We start from the raw sequence: 18,539 nt of genomic DNA, 5'->3' as shown, positions 1-18,539 counted from the left end.
CAAGTAGGGGATAAAGTTTTAATTCGGGTTGCCCCAGACCGACCCGGGTTTGCACCAAAATGGATAGGACCCCACGAGATTATCCTTACCAGCGACACATGTGCCTGTGTCGATGTTAAGGGAAAGGGCCGCTGGAAACATTGGTCACAATTAAAATCCTACCACCACGGGAAAGAGACAGGACAGACTGACTGTAAAGACAGGGATGCTCCGACCACTCCACGTATTGGCCCCTAACCATCTTTGTCCAGACAGCAGAGGTCGGAATAACAACTTTTATTTTTGGCACAAAGGAGTCGTGCGCCAACCGTGGCACGGATGTATATATGTATATAGGAATATAAACATGAATAGATAAATAGATTAAGTTAGTCATTTGATATCAATCTAACGTCTGGTGGCCACCAGGTTTTATATACCCTCCCCCAACCCCCTCTCCAGGACCATGTGGACCACTTAGAGGATGATCCTCACGGCGACCTTCCTGACGGGTATTGCACCCAAAGAACACCCCATCTACCCATGATTCCACGGGGCAGTCTTCAACACATCCGAGGCACTATGTGTGCTAGCTGAACCGGACCCTATGGACAGTAGAACTTATTTTAATGCATGGCTACAAATTTACCCGGGTATCAACGAGATCTGCTTCACTTGCACCTTAGAAGGACTCCAAACATGCATTCAATGATCGGACCTTCGGAACAGAGACGGCTGCACTTTCGGGACCATCTGCGCCCTCCCCGACAACCCATTGATTACAACACCACAGGACATTTTAAAGCCGGACATGGACATTTGCGGCTATTACAGAGTTGTTGAGGCTCCCGCAGTCTCACTGTATGCATGCTTTGCGCCGCTTCCAACGCGGGCCCCCACGACTACAACATCCGAAATCTTACCCTGTCCCTTGCAAAGCAAGGGACCGGAGGGAGGACTGGTGTTGTGGAACGAGGGGGAGATTGTATATGAAAATGTGAAACATGAGGTCGTACCTGTCCTGATTGATATTTCAGGAATTCAGGTGCCAGAGTATTGCTCGGAGCAGACACAAAACTTGTACCGAAGGTTGGGAAGGGAGACCATAAAACCGGCCATTGACTCAATGGGGGCTACACATTACAGGGGAGACACAAACACATACAGGAATAAAAGGGACATTGTCAATGACATATTCACGGGGTTAAACACAGGATCCACAGTGGTTAACTCCATTGACGTCCAGGGCCTTAACAACAAAATTGAACAACTAAAAGGGGTGATGAAGAACATCTTACGGCGATCACTAGTCCAACAGTCTGAGCAAACCTTTCTAGGGGAAGCGGGTGCCCACATCCAATTAGATGGGATTGCAGTAGTAGAAGCGCACGCCCGGACCATTAATCGTCTCATAGACAGGGAGAGGGAGGACACTGCCCGGTACAACCGGGGCAGCTATGCCATGCGTATGGTCCGTGGATGGTAGCACAAGTATGACACAATCTGGACCAGGTACACAGGGTGGAGGTGCCCGACTGGATCGACAGCGCCCAGCTAGTGCAACTCGCAGATCAGAAGGGGGTGCTGGATGACCGGACCCTGAAAGTGACGACACGGGTGTATCCAGTGATCCCCGACTGCGAGGTTAGTTAGGGCACCGGGATAGGAATGGTTTTGTTGGTTCCAACAGTCACACAGGACGCGGGGCCATTCCCTATCTTCCGGATTGAAAACATTGGTGTTGTTAGGGGCAATGCCTCCCTCCGCTACCACATAACTGAAACCATGGCCATCTCCAGGCATGGTGTAATGTCCAGTGTCTCTCTCGCAGGGTGCAATCAGCGGGGAGAGATCACCATCTGTCCCCACCCACTGAGACAAGGAGAGGCAGCAGAGTGTAGGACTGCACCCTAGAAATTACACCCATAGATCCACACTTCCCCCGGGCAGGATATGGGGGACGGGGTAGATACTGTGTGGCCAACACATGTACATCATTTATATACAATGGACTAACATGCCGAATCCCCAACTCAAACTTCTGTTTCACCCCTCGCAGACCAGTCACCATTGGCCAGGCCCACATCACCAACATTCGAGGTAGGCAGACTCTGACACTTAATGCCATGGACCCACTGAGAGATGACCTCAAATACGACCGAGAGCCAGAACAGGCTCCCATCCCACACCGAGCCGAAGTGCTGAGGGAGCTCCGCCTCAAAGTGGGACACTCCGTCCGGTTATACCATCAGCTACAATCACATATCAAAACCTTGGAGCAGGACACCGAAACAGCATTACAAAGCCAAACATGGGCACAGAAGGTGTAGGACTGGGGTCTAAACATAAACATTCACCCCTGGATCCGAATCATTTCATATACACTGGTTGTCATCCAACTCATCTTAGCACTTTCCTGGGGAGTACATGCGGCACATACCGCCAGCGGAAGAAAACAAAATCACGTGAAAACTTAGTTAGGACAATTGGCGTGGTCGGACAGTTAACAAATTGGGAGGATTACTCTCGCATAGACGTAATTTGACAAGCTCCCGGGGCTCCCCCAAACTGTACGACTGCAGCGTGCAGAAGCAGGGAGCACCGGACACAAATTTGTAAAAAGGGAAAGAAAATTCAGTCTGCGGGAGGTGGAACAAGTCCACTCCCGACTGGCAGGGGGGAGCTGTAAGCGGACACAAATTTCTGTGATTCCTTAGATTAAATATTTCTTAGAATAAAATCAAATAAATGAAACAGGACAAAGCAGCACCCAGGCACAAAGTGTGAACAGACAAGCAGGTCTTTTAAAATGCAGAAACAAGGCTGACAAAGGGACTCAGGAACTCACATTAGCATAACCTTCCATTTAATTAAATTGGCTCCAAGGATATCAGGGAGCCCTTATCAAACAAAAGGTCTCCTAGACATGAAAGACTTCCTGATAAAACACCTATTGTATAAGAAACTCCGGAGATCTCAGACAGGGTGGCACCAAAGGAAACTCATCTAATCAAATCAGCACCACTGACCTAATCAAGTGATATCAGGAAGCCTTCTTAGCCTCAAAAGACTTCCTGAGATCAGCCAAACACCCATTGATAAACTCATCGGACCATACCTAAACATTGATACTGTACTTAAAACATCAAACAGAATGGTCAGAGTCAAATACTGTAAACAAAACATTAACATTTGAATCATACAACGTGTCAAAGTTCGAGTATAACTGCAGCCCATTGCGGCGGGCTTTCAGAGTGCTTTCGGGACAGTGCTGTTTGTATGTCCTGATTGCACCTCCGTCGACGTTAATAAAGCTGTACCGCTGTTGAACTTGACTCTGAGTCCGAAGTGGTCGTGTTCACCCACTCGCGCTAACAACAGAACCCAATGTGGGCCTAAAAAAAGCTACTTAAATAACCTTGTCACTTGAGAATGCAGAATTAAGGGCTCAGGAACAACAAGGGGCATCAGACAGCAATGTCCTCCAATTAAGGGGAGAGACCTCATGTCATCAGTCCTCAATGGAGAGTGCTTGTGTCAATCAGGTTTAAGGAGCCCCTTTTGATACAGGAATCCTAATGTCACCACCAGACAGTCAAGGAAAGGCAGTGACACCCTAATAGTATTAGAGAACATACTTCAGAAAGGTGCAGTTGCCAGATGATGAATTCTTGGAAGCACTATCAAAGGACACAGCCACAACAAAGTTTCAGGAACAGGCAAAATGCGTATTGCCTAGGAAGAAAGCTGAGGCCAGTACCTGAGCATGCCATGCAGCTATCCCCTTTTCCAGTTACAGGAACAATACAACTGAATCATATTATCACAACAAAAGTTGCCCTGTTAGAATCACTGGCCATCCCTTGAAGATGGAGGTGGACACGGGAGCTGCAGATTTATAAGCACCTCCAATCAGGCATCCAACTCCTGAGGTTGGAAGTTACAAAGGCCAGACTAGCCACTTACACTGGGGGAAACTTTACAGATAAATGGCACCACAGTGGCCAAAATGCAACAATCAGTTCATCTCCCACTCATTGTTGTACCAAGCCTCTTGAGGAGAGATTGGCTCCAGCCGATTTGGCTCAACGGGTTGGAGATGTTCAGGCTACATGTGAGAGGACTGTACAAAGTTATCAGTAGATTCCTTGGAGTTTTTCAGGAGGGCCTGGGAAAAATAGAAGGAATCAATAGAAGGCCAAGATCTACCGTAAGACATAGGAGCAGAATTAGGCCACTCGGCCCATCAAGTCTGTTCTGCCATTCAATCTTGGCTGATATTTTTCTCATCCCTGTTCTCTTGCCTTTTCCCCATAACCCCTAATGCCCTTATTAATCAAGAACCTATCTATCTCTGTCTTAAGAAGTGTTAGTGAGGGATCACTTTGGGACCAGTGACCATCATTCTATTAGTTTTAAGATAGCTATGGAAAATGATAGGTCTGGCCCAAAAGTTAAAATTCTAAATTGGGGCAAGGCCAATTTTGATGGTATCAGGCAGGAACTTTCAAAAGTTAATTGGGGGAGTTTGTGGGAAGGCAAAGGGACGTCTGGTAAGTGGGAGGCTTTCAAAAGTGTGTTAACCAGGGTTCAGGGTAAGCACATTCCTCTTAGAGTGAAGGGCAAGGCTGGTAGAAGTAGGAACCCTGGATGACTCAGGATATTGAGGCCCTGGTCAAGAAGAAGAAGGCAGCTAGGATCAGGTGAATCCCTTGAAGAGTATAGGGGGTGTAGAAGTAGAGTTAAGAGAGAAAGAGCAAAAAGGGGACCCAAGATTGTTTTGGCAGATAAGGCAAAGGAGAATCCAAAGAACTTCTACAAAAATATAAAGGGCAAAAGAGTAACTAGGGAGAGAGTAGGGCCTCTTAAGGATCAACAAGGTCATCTATGTGCGGATCCACAAGAGATGGGTGAGATCCTAAATGAATATTTCTCATCAGTATTTACTGTTAGGGAACTTGGGGAAATAAATAGTGATGTCTTCAGGAGTGTACATATTACAAAGAAAGAGGTGCTGGAAGTCTTGAAGCATATCAAAGTAGATAAATCCCCAAGACCTGATGAGGTGTATCCCAGGATATTGTGGGAGGCTAGGGAGGAAATTGCGGGTCCCCAGCAGAGATATTTGAATCATCGATAGTCACAGGTGAGGTGCCTGAAGATTGCAGGGTGGCAAATGTGCCTTTGTTTAAAAAGGGCTGCAGGGAAAAGCCTGGGAACTACAGGCCGGTGGGCCTCACATCTGTGGTGGGCAAGTTGTTGGAAGGTATTTTGAGAGACAGGATCTACAGGCATTTAGAGACGCAAGGACTGATTAGGGACAGTCAGCATGGCTTTGTGAGTGGAAAATCATGTCTCACAAATTTGATTGAGTTTTTTGAAAGGTTAACCAAGAAGGTAGATGAGGGCAGTGCAGTTGATGTTGTCTTTAGCAAGGCCTTTGAGAAGGTACTGCATGGTAGGTTGTTGCATGAGGAAATCTAATGGGATCCAGGGTCAGGTAGCTAAATGGATACAAAATTGGCTTGATGACAGAAGCCAGAGGGTGGTTGTAGAGGGTTGTTTTTCAAACTGGAGACCTGTGACCAGCAGTGTGCTGGGTCCACTGTTATTTGTCATTTACATTAATGATTTGGATGAGAATATAGGAGGCATGGTTAGTAAGTTTGCAGATGACACCAAGATTGGTGGCATAGTGGACAGTGAAGAAGGTTATCTCGGATTGCAATGGGATCTTGATCAATTGGACCAGTGGGCTGACGAATGGCAGATGGAGTTTAATATAGATAAATGCGAGGTGATGCATTTTGGTAGATTGAACCAGGGTAGGACTTACTCAGTTAATGATAGGGCATTGGGGAGAGTTACAGAACAAAGAGATTTAGGGGTTCAGGTTCATAACTTCTTGAAAGTGGAGTCACAGGTGGACAGAGTGGTGAAGAAGGCATTCGGCATGCTTGGTTTCATTGGTCAGAACATTGAATACAGGAGTTGCGACGTCTTGTTGAAACTGTACAAGACATTGGTAAAGTCACACTTGGAATACTGTGTACAGTTTTGGTCACCCTATTATAAAAAGGATATTATTAAACTAGAAAGAGTGCAGAAGAGATTTACTGGGATGCTACTGGGACTTGATGGTTTGAGTTATAAAGAGAAGCTGGATAGAATGGAACCTTTTTCTCTGGGTCGTTGTTGTATGTAAAAATACCTCTGAGACTAGTCGTAGGTCAAAGTACAGTGTTTATTTTCACAATTGTGGGAGAGGTCCGATGCTTAACACGGCCTCAGACATCTCACTGAATACAGGTCAAGATTAAACATTTATACATAATTTTCCGCCCCTGGTTGCGTCCTCATCTTCCCATGATTACTGCTTTCTCAGCTATTCCATCCTTCGCATAGTCCGTGTCACGGTGGCAGTGTCAAGGCTGTGTTTTGTCTTATGTGGACTCCTGTGGGTTGTTTAGATTATAAGTTTGCACAAACAGGTTAACAAAAACATAAGAGCCTATTATAGCAATTTATATCAGTTTAAAATAGTATAGATGAATAGCATATAATGAATATATATGAATCTATTGTTATACAAAGACAGAAGGCATACATGTCAGCTTCACCGTGTTAAACAAAGGTACATGAAAATGGAGTCTGTTTAGCTGATTCTGCTAGCTCAGTTAGCCACATTCCTGAGCACAATTGGCAGAGACAGCTGTGTCTCTTATCTGGTACAGACATGAAAACACTGAACTCTGACGAAAACATGAACTCTGCAGTGTTTCTGACAAAATCACAGAGTTCGGGTCTCAATACTTAAGTGTTACAAAGTTCGTTAACCCATTCCCGTCTTCAAGCACAGAAGGCTGAGGGATGATCTTATAGAGGTCTATAAAATAATGAGGGGCATAGATCATCTAGATAGTCAATATATTTTCCCAAAGGTAGGGGAGTCTAAAACTAGAGGGCTTAAGTTGAGAAGGGAGAGATACAAAAGGGTCCAGAGGCGCAGTTTATTCACACAGAGGGTGGTGAGTGTCTGGAACAAGCTGCCAGAGGTAGTAGTAGAGGTGGATACAATTTTGTCTTTTAAAAAGCGTTTAGACAGTTACATGGGTAAGATGGGTATAGAGGGATATGGGCCAAATGTGGGCAATTGGGAATAGCTTAGGGGTTTAAAAAAAAGGGTGGCATGGACAAGTTGGGCCGAAGGGCCTGTTTCCATGCTCTAAACTTCTATGACTCTATGACTCTAATGACCTGGCCTCCACCTGGCCTTTTGCGGCAAAGAGTTCCACAGATTCACCACTCTCTGGCTGAAGAAATTTCTCCTCATCTCTATTCTAAAGGAACATCCCTTTAGCCTGAGGTTGTGGCCTCTGCTTCTAGTTTTTCTTGCAAGTGGAAACATTTTCTCCACATCCACTCTATCCAGGCCTGTAAGTTTCAATACAATCCCCCCTCATTCTCCTAAACTCCGAGTACAGACCCAGAGTCCTCAACCGTTCCTCATACGACAAGCTCTTCATTCCGGGGATCCTTCATATGAACCTCCTCTGGACCCTTTCCAAGGTCAGCACATCCTCCTTTAGATATGGGGCCCAAAACTCACAATACTCCAAATGGGGTTTAACCTGACCCGTATACAGCTGAGAAGTACATCCCTGCTCTTGTATTCTAGCTCTCTCAACATGAATGCTAACATTGCATTTGCCTTCCTAACTGCCAACTGAACCTGCACGTTAACCTTAAAGAAATCTTGAACCAGGACTCCCAAGTCCCTTTGTGCTTCTGAGTTCCTAAGCATTTTCTCATTTAGAAAATAGACTATGCCTCCATTCCTCCTTCCAAAGTGCATAGCCTCCCACTTTTCCACATCGTATTCCATCTGCCACTTCCTTGCCCACTCTCCTAACCTGTCAAAGTCCTTCTGCAGCCCCCCTGCTTCCTCAATACTACCTGTCCCTCTACATATCTTTGTATCATCTGCAAACTTAGCAACAGTGCCTTCAATTCCTTCTTCCAAATCGTTAATCTACATTGTGAAAAGTTGTGGTCCCAGCACCAACTCCTGAGGCACACCACTAGTCACTGGCTGACATCCTGAAAAAGACCCCTTTATCCCCACTCTCTGCCTTCTGCCAGTCAGCCAATCCTCTATCCATGCCAGGATCTTACCTTTAACACCATGGGCTCTTAACTTATTTAACAGTCTCCTATGCAGCATCTTTTCAAAGGCCTTTTGGAAATCTAAATAAATCACGTCCACTGGTTCTCCTTTACCTAACTTCCTTGACCCCAATGTTACACCGAGGTACCTCAGAGCCACACCAGTCCCATACTCCATGCTGGAGAAGGTGGAAACTGAAGTAGGGCACCTTGAAAGTTTGGGTATAATAAGGCCGGTTAAATTTGCAGAATGGGCCTTGCCTGTAGTCCCTGTTCTTAAGCCCAATGGGCTTAAACTGATGGTGCATCAGGCCTCCAAACTTGATAGATACCCCATGCCCCGTCTTAAAGTTCTGAATGCTAAGTTAATAGGTGGCAAGGCATTCTCTAAGTTGGACATGAACCAAGCCTATCTTCAGCTTGAATTGGATGAGTCCTCCCGGAAATATGTGGTCAGCTCAAGTAAGGGACTCTATGAGTATATCTGTTTGCCCTTTGAGTTCTTATTAGTGTGTGCCATCTTCCAAAGAGTTATGGAGAACATCTTGGTCACAGAGGCTTCAGAACAGGAACATCTGACTAACTTAGAGATTTTCCAGAGCAGGAGTTCACTTGAAGAAGGAGAAATGGAATTAGTAAATTATTATGGAAAATGGATCCTGAATTTGGTTTCCATGCTGGTCCCCTTGCACGCCCTGCTACGAAATATTAGAGGTGGCCCTGGGAAAATCCGCAGGCAGAGACTTTTTCTGAAATTAAACATCAGTTACTGTCATCCAACTTACATTTTGACCCTAAGAAAGAATTTACTTTAACTGATGAGGCTTCCCTGTATGGGACTGGTGCGGCGATGCCACATCGCTGGACAGATGGGAAGGAAAAGCCCATCACATTTGTCTCCAGGACCCTTTCAGCCCTTTCAGGTATGGAGCAACGGTATTCTCAAATTGAGAAGGCAGAGTTGGCGGTCATACTTGGTGTGAAAAAGTTCCATCAATATGTCTATGGTCAAATGGTTTTTTATAGTTACCAACGATAAACCTTTACTGGGCCTCTTCAAAGAGGACAAGGCAATTCCCCCCTTTACGACTGCTCAGATACAGCACTGGGCATTGTTATTGGTGGTTTATGAATACATTCTGGAACAGCACCCTGGAACCCAGATAGCTAATGCCATTGCCCACAAGCCCGGCTCCTTTATCAGCATTGGAAGAGGTTGTGATGGGTCTGATGTTTTTGGAAACCTTGTCAGTGTCAGCAAGGCAGATTAAAGCCTCGACCCAAAAAGATCCAGCCTTATCCAGAATAAGGCACACAATCTTACACGGTGGATTCCAAGGACGACCCTCCGAAGAAATGAAACTCTACCTCATTAAGAAAGCTGAACTTAGTGTTGAAGACAGGATCATTCTGTGGGAGTCCTGAGTAATTGTTCCACCGCCCCCCGCCCCCCGCCCCCGGGAACAATGTCCAATAGTAACAGAGCTACATAATGGCCACCCAGTGTATCAAAAATGAAGATGCTGCCAGGAAGTACTGGTGGTTTGGTCTTGATTCTGACATCAGACTTGCTGACATCACCAGACTTGCTGAAGCGAATTGATGTTGGGGAGCCAGGAGGTTATGGCCCAATATTTTGGTGGAATATTCTGCTGATTTACTCTGACAGATCTGAACTGACTGCTGTCTCAACAGTACCCAATAGCTTGTGCACTGCCTTTTTACTATTACAAAAGAAATAATCCTTCACAATTTTGCAATCTCACTTCCTTCCGACTGCTTTGTTAACTATTGTAGAGCAACCACGCATTCTAACGGTGGCCAGAAGTGTACGTTGCTCGGGTGGGTGGACACACCCCTGATCCGGAAGCAGGTGAAATCGCTCACTCATGCAACATTTAAGGGGCGCGGTTGGATGGCTGGACGCTAATGGGAGTCGGAAGTGTGCCCGCCGCAATCAAGATGACAATTAGCTCATTGAGGGGCCAACTCAATGCAATTTTATGTGACCCATCTATTCTTACGGTTGGCGGACGCATTTACATTTTAGCTGCAACTTCAATCCAGGGTAGGATGAAATGTCGGGGCTATAAGGAAAGGTGTCTGGGGACTGAGCCTTGTATTTGAATGTGCTGCCTCGACACTCTTTTTGTAGTTTTTCCATCACAATTTATTTTTCATGGGTCCTCAGGTTCCACAGTGCCTTCCCCCACCCCCCCGCCCCGAGGTAGAACAATAGTAGTGCAAGCCTGTACCCTCCCTCTTCTTGCTGCCCACTCTCTCCAGCAGTGCTGAGTCTTTTCTGGCATGTCTTTCATGCTGGCTCCTTCGTCAGATGGAGTGGATATGCCCTGTTTGAGAGCAGATATCCACTCCATCTGACGAAGGAGCAGCGCTCCGAAAGCTAATGGCATTTGCTACCAAATAAACCTGTTGGACTTTAACCTGGTGTTGTTAAAACTCTTACTTCATTGGTCAGCCAGTGTGAAATCACATTCTGGAGTAGAACCAACATATGAGGCCCTCTTCTGGGTCCTCCGAGTGCGCACATCCAACAGCTGAAAAGTCATACCCATGTTAATAGAGACTCCGGAAAACTAAGAAGAGTTCATGTACTGTCATTGAGGATATGCTTTGTGAAGGGGTGATTTCTAATGAACAGCCGAGACAGGCCAAGTTACTGCAAAGGACAATTTCACAGTCCACAAAGTTGGGATGAAGACAGCTATGACCTGAGGAACATCAAAGACCCTATCTCCTGACCATTCGCACTGCACCATCAGTCTGCAAATGTTTCTGTGGTCAGTGGTCAAAATTCAGTTTCCTGCTCTGAAACAATAATTGCAGCAGCTGTGAACTAACTAGTCAAGCCCCTCTGGAATATACAACCAGCAAGACATTTCAAGGGACACCTTCCCACCTTCACCCCCACCACCACACCCCCCCCCCCCATCACCCCCACCACACCACCCCTGCCACATCCCCCCCCACCACAGCCACCCCCACCACACACCCCCACCCCCCCATCACACCTCCCCCACCCCCCCCACCCCACCCCCCCACCCCACACCCCCCCACCACACCCCCACACCCCACCCACTCCCCCACCACACCCCCCACCACACCCCACCCACCCCCCCATCCCACTCCACACACCCCCCCATCCCACTCCACACCCCCCAACCCCACCACCACACCCCCCCCACCCCACCCCACCACCACACCCCCCCACCACACTCCCACCCACACCCCCACCCCCCCACCACACCCCCCATCCCACACCACCCCCCAACCCACCCCCAACCCACCCCCCCCAACCCACCCCCCCCACCGCCCCACCACCCCACACCAACCCCTCACACACACCCCCCCCCCCACACACACACCCCCCCCCCCCACACACACACCCCCCACACACACACACACACCCCCACACACACACACACCCCCCCACACACACCCCACCCACACACACCCCACCCACACACACCCCACCCACACACACCCACCCCACACACACCCACCCCACACACACAGCCCACCCACACACACACCCCACACACACATCCCCCACACACACACACCCACACCCAGCCCCCCCCACACACACACACCCACAACCCTCCACCCCACCCCCTGGTTGGCAGGCAAGCATGCATGAGTCTGAATGCTTCTCCCAACAGTAATGAAGAAAATTTAAATGAATTAAACACCCATTAGCTGGGATTTTACGTTGCCCATCTCCCATCATAATTGGCAGAAGGGCTGATTGGCCAGGCAGCCTTTACATTTTAGCTGTAACCTCGATCCAGGGAGGGATGAAAGGTCAGAGTTCAAATAAAATTAACATACATGTCTGGGGGGCTGAGGTCTGTGACAGTTCCACAGTGGTTGACCATTGAAGGAACATGTTGAAGCCCACACCCTCCCTTGTCTTGGCACCTGTGCTCCCCAACGTGCTCACCCTCTCAAAGCATGTGTTAATTGGACCTCATTGACACATTCAGTCTCACAGCTCTCCTCTCACACAACCCGGTGTCCCAGCTTTTCCCTATTTACATTGACATGTTCAGTCTCACAGCTCTCCTCCCACACAACCCAGTGTCCTTTAATGCCAAAGATGTGTTGGTTAGGGGGATTAGCTATGCTGAATTGCCCCTTAGTAAGCAAAGGTGTGCAGGTTAAGTCGAATGGCCATGGTAAATGTGCAGTGTTATCATGATAGGGTGGTGGTGGGCTGGGGTAAGATTCTTTGTTGGAGAGTCGATGTAGACTCCATGGGCTGAATGGCCTCCTTCTGCACTGTAGCAATTCTAAGAATTAACTCCCAAATCTTCAGAAAGGTACATATCTGACACATGGATGTAAAAGATCCCATGACCCTGTGAATGGCCCCATGATCCAAGGGGCTGCTGCCCGGTGGATCCAGAACTGGCTTGCCCAAAGGAGGCAGAGAGTGGGTATAGATGGGTCTTTTTCTAAATGGAGGTCGGTCACCAGTGGTGTGCCCCAGGGATCTGTTCTGGGACCCTTGCTGTTTGTCATTTTCATAAATGACCTGGATGAGGAAGCGGAGGGATGGGTTGGTAAGTTTGCCGACGACACGAAGGTTGGCGGGGTTGTGAATAGTCTGGAGGGATGTCAGAAGTTACGGAGGGACATAGGATGCAAGACTGGGCCGACAAGTGGCAGATGGACTTCAACCCAGATAAATGTGTCGTGGTCCATTTTGGTAGGTCAAATGGGATGAAGGAGTACAATATAAAGGGAAAGACTCTTAGTACTGTAGAGGATCAGAAGGACCTTGGGGTCCGGGTCCATAGGACTCTAAAATCGGCCCTGCAGGTGAAGGAGGTGGTTAAGAGGGCGTATGGTGTGCTGGCCTTTATCAATCGAGGGATTGAGTTTAGGAGTCCGGGGATAATGATGCAGCTATATAAGACCCTCGTCAGACCCCACTTCTTATTTAAGCTGCAAGTCTGTGGGTTGCAAACTGCAGCACTATAAGCTGCAAGTCTGTGGATTGCAAACTGAGCAGAATAACCTTCCACTTTTCGTCAGTTGTTAATTCATTTCCTACTACAAAGTAATGTACTTGCTCAATACAGTGACCCCAGTTTTCGACATTGGGTTTGAAATGTTCTAATTTTCCGAACTCTTGCAGCTTAGAGTACTGTGCTCAGTTCTGGTCGCCTCACTATAGGAAGGATGTGGAAAAGATTGAAAGGGTGCAGAGGAGATTTACAAGGATGTTGCCTGGATTGAGTGGCATGCCTTATGAGGATAGGCTGAGGGAACTCGGTCTTTTCTCCTTGGAGAGACGAAGGATGAGAGGAGACCTAATAGAGGTGTATAAGATGTTGAGAGGCATAGATCGGGTGGATTCTCAGAGGCTTTTTCCCAGGGTGGAAATGTCTGCTACGAGAGGACACAGGTTTAAGGTGCTGGGGGGTAGGTACAGGGGAGATGTTAGAGGTAAGTTTTTCACACAGAGGGTGGTGGGCGAGTGGAATCGGCTGCCATCATTGGTGGTGGAGGTGAACTCAATAGGGTCTTTTAAGAGACTCCTGGATGAGTACATGGAGCTTAATAGGATGGAGGGTTATAGGTAGGTCTAGAAGGTAGAGATGTGTTCGGCACAACTTGTGGGCCGAAGGGCCTGTTTGTGCTGTAGTTTTTCTATGTTTCCATGACTCCATGTTGAAGAGCATGGAAGCACACTCTGTCATGTCTGATATTAATCCATACAAGGCAAATTGGACACTGAGAAATCTGTGGAAAGTAACTCACCTCCTGACTCATCAAACCCTGTCCACCATCTACAAGACATCAGTCAGGAGTGTAATGGAATTGCTTCGATGTGCGGCTCCAACAACTCTCAAGATTCTCAACACCATCCAGAACAAAGCAGTCCACTTGCTCAACAAACATTCACTCCCTCTACCACCCATGCAGTGGCAGTGGTGTGTAACATGGCTCACTAAGGCTTACAAAAGAAATTCAGGATAGAGGAATTCAATAAATTTGCTTGAAAAAATAGCAAGAGGATTGGGAGTTCAGTATTCAGCAAAGGGGGAAAAAAGAGATTAAGGGGGGCCTTCCCTAATAGCCCTGTGGAATGTTGAGATTGGATTCAGAAAGGAGTAGTGTAGAGTCGTCTTGCTATTCTGTCTGATCCGGTTGTAAATGTAGTTATTTTGTTCATTGGTAGTGAAGCCTTTTATTCTTTAGCCTCATCCAGTCACCTGCTATTTATTACACTGGAGATGAGGAAAAACTTTCCAAGTCCTTGCGGATTGCAGTGCACAGCTGGAGGAAGGAGAGACTGGAGTGTTGAAAATAAGAAGCAAGATATGGGCACAGAGTTCGGAAAATTAGAACATTTCAAACCCAATGTAGAAAACTGGGGTCACTGTATTGAGCAAGTACCTTACTTTGTAGTAGGAAATGAATTAACAACTGAAGAAAAGTGGAAGGTTATTCTGCTCAGTTTGCAACCCACAGACTTGCAGCTTATTGAAAAGTTTAAAACAGCCTGATGTTCCAGACACCAAGGCTGGAATTTTACCAGCACACCCACCCCAATTCCGGGGATGGGTGAGGCTTGAAGAACAGCATTCTTCGTTGGCCGCAGCGGGATTGTACGAACCTCAGGTGGATGTGCTGGAAAAATTTTGCCCCAAGTCTTTTAACCAGACAGTTGAGCTGGTTAAGAATCAGTTCAACCCCTTACCCTCAATCATTATGTTGAGGTACAAATTTCACTCAACAGTCTGAGAGCTGAGGGGGGGTGGGGGGAAGCAGTCTCAGGCTTCATAACCAGGTTGATAGGATTAGCAGAATAGTTTGGAGAAATGTTGAGGGACCTTCTGGTGTGTGATGCAAACAGCCTAATTATACAAAAGTTACTGGCCGAGACCAAAATCTCTCTAGAGAAAGCTGTGGAGCTGAGCCAGGCAACTGAATGTGCAGAACAGAGCGTGAGAGTTTCAAGATGTGCCAAAAAAGGTTAAGTGCTGGTGGTAGGAAACGGCTGTTTTGAAGAACAACCCGAATGTGGTTACTAGAGTCCAATAAAAGGAATACAGCATCGAGAGCAGAAGCTTGCTTTTGGTGTGGATGAGAACATTCCCAAGAAGCTCACTGATGTAGGAATTGTTTGTTTGAGGTGCAATATAAAGGGTCACTTACAAGAGTGAAACTGTCAAGACAGAATGTACAAAAAAATTACCCCACAATGACGAGTTTAACTCCTTTGAAGAAATTGGGTAAGGAGCCTGACAAGAGAGCCGAATCAGTTACCCTAAACCAAGTCCAACTAATTAAAGTGCCGCCATCGAGGTAGCCTTGATGGTAAATGGCAGATCTCTTAAAATGGAATTTGACACAGGGGCTGTGACTAGTCATAAGGGAGCAGGTATTATGTTACCTTTGTCTCTTCAAAAAGATTCCCGACCATTGAGATTAAATGAATCAGAAGCCATATTATCTACCTATAACCGGAGAAACATTGCAGACTTTAGGGGCAGCCATAATTACAATGTCATATAAGTATCAGACAGCAGTTACCTGGCTTGGTAATTAAGGGACATTGACTTTGTTTAAATGGGAGTGGGCCTGAGTCTCCCTCAATCTATACAGTATATGACAGTAAACTTGCAAGTAACACGAAACTGGACTGTAATATCAAAATGTACATAAAAAGATTAGTGAAGATAAATGTTGGTCTCTCATAATTCATAATAGCGAACAAGGAAATGGAAGAGCAATTAAACTTTAGTTCTGTCTTCAGGAAGGCTCAAATAACTTCCCAGAAATGCTAGGGAATCTAGCGTCTTAGTATTATTAGAAAAATAGTGCTAGTGAAATTAAAACTGATAAATCCCATGGGCCTGATAATCTAACTCCCAGGTAGTTAGGTGGTGGTCATGGAAATAGTGGATGCATTGGTTGTCGAAGTCTGGAATTAAGAATCTACCGATGATCACGAAACCATCGATGGTCGGAAAAACCCATCTGGTTCACTAATCTCCCCTTTAGAGCAGGAAATCTGCCATCCTTACCCAGTCTGGCCTGGATGCAACTCCAGAGCCACAGCAATGCAGTTGACACTTAACTGCCCTCTGAACTAGGGATGGGCAATAAATGCTGGCCAGTCAGCACCACTCATGTTCCATGAATGAATTTTTAAAAAAATCATATTTCAAAATTCTGTCCCGACTGATTGGAGGAAGGCAAATCTAACAGCACTATTAAAAAAGGAAGGAGAAAACAGGGAATTATGGACAGGTTAGTTCAACATCAGTAGCAGGGAAAATTCTAGTGCTTATTAATTGGATGTGGTAACAAGACATTTGAAAAATATCAATGGGATTAAATAAGTACAACTTGAATTAATAAAAGGGAAAAAGGAAAAGCTGGAGTTTTTTTTTGAGGATGTAACCAATAGAATAAATAGAGGGAGAACGAGTGAACATGGTGTATTTGGATTTTCAGGAAGCTTCTGATAAAATCCCACATAAGAAGTTAGTGTGCAAAATTAAAGCACATGGGATGGGGGAGTAATATATTGATATTGACATGGATTGAGAATTGGTTAGCAGACAGCGAACAGAGTAAGGATAAATGGGTCTTTTTAGAAGTGGCACACAGTGACTAGTGAGGTCCCGCAGGGATCAGTGTTTGGGCCCCTGGTGTTCACAATATACAATGATTTGAATGGAGGAACCAAAATTAATATTTCCAATTTTGCTGGTGACAAAATTGAGTGGGAATGTCAGCAGTGAGAAGGATATTAAGAGGCTTCTTTTGCACTGTAAGGATTCTATGAATATGATTCTATGAATTAAATGGCCAAATCCTGAATTCTAGAATGGTGCCAGAAGATTGGAAGGTAGCGAATGTCAGCCCACTCTTAAGAAGGGAGGGGAGAGAGAAAACAGAACTCCAGACCTTGCATCAGCAGCAGGGAAAATGCTGGAATCGATTATAAAAGAATGTGATAAATGGACCCTTGGACAATCGTAATCCGATTGAGCATAGTCAGCATGGATTATTAATGGAAAATCATGTTCCTGCTGATAACTTTGGGAGTTTTTTGGAAAATGTTACTAATAAAAATTGAAAATGGCGCATCAGTGGACGAGGCCTATTGGATTTTCAGAAGACGTTTGATAAATTCCCCCAGAGGAGGTTGAGAGGCAAAATAAAAACACATGGAATTACTCCCATCAATTAAGGATTGGCTAACGGGCCATTCTTGCATTGGCAGGCTGTGGCTAGTGAAGTACCACAAGGATCAATTCTTGGGCTCCAGCTGTTCACATACGTTTTACTGATTTGGATGTGGGGCCAAAATTTAATATTTCCAAGTTTGCATGTTATACAAAGTTAGGCAGGGACGTGTGTTGAGAGGAAGATGCAAAGTGGCTACACAAGAATTTGGACAGATTTAATGAGTGGGCAAGAGTATGGCGCATGGAATATAATGTGGAAAAATATGAGGTAATCCACTTTGTAGGAGGAACAGATTTGGAGAGCATTTCCTAAATGGTAAATTAAGAAATGTAGATATACAAAGGGACCTGAATGCTCTTATCCAGAAGTCCAAGATGCAGTTGCAGCAAGCTATTTGGAAGGCTAATAGAATATTAACTTTCATTGCAAGAGGATATGGGTACAGGAATAGTTTGGTCTTGCTTTAATTGTGTAGGGGCTTGGTGGAAATGTGGAAGAAATGGGTTAGAATGGTTACAGGGACAAAACATCAAGTGGATAGACTCAGCAAAGAACCACTTGAAGAAATGTGCAGATTTCTTTTTGCAACAAATGCACTGCCTGATAGTATTGTGAACTCTACTGGCGTTCAATGCATTCCCAATTCCCCAAAGGAAAACCAGAATACTGGTTCTTTATTTATTTCTGCAATATGGAAACAGTAAGGGGATGAAACCTGGTGAGGAAAGGTGTCAGTGTTGTAAAGTATTCAAATAACAAGATGTTTATTAAACTTTAAGACACACAAGAGCAACAGTCAAGAACGTTTAAAATTGACAATATCCTTCAACTACTTCCTCCCAATCAATCTACTCTGAGAATACATCTTTCCAAAACAACATCTCATTGGTGTTAACACAATGAGCCAAGTCCAGCAATTAGCACACATGACATGTAGCTTGTTTTTAGACAAGTTTGTCGAATTTAGAGTAGGATTTCTGGTCTACCGGACAGCAGCTGCTTCCTTTAGCACAATAACTTGACTTTTGGGGAGGGGGAGGGGGAGGGGGAGGGGGAGGGGGAGGGGGTGTGTGTGGCAGAGGAGAAACTCTGCAAACCTGCTGTGATCGAGGTCTCTGGACTGTTAGACTCCTACTTCGCTTAAAGTACAAGTTTCA

Source organism: Mustelus asterias, unplaced genomic scaffold, assembly GCF_964213995.1.
Source record: "Mustelus asterias unplaced genomic scaffold, sMusAst1.hap1.1 HAP1_SCAFFOLD_255, whole genome shotgun sequence".
Lineage (NCBI taxonomy): Eukaryota > Metazoa > Chordata > Chondrichthyes > Carcharhiniformes > Triakidae > Mustelus > Mustelus asterias.
This window is presented reverse-complemented; position numbering follows the sequence as displayed.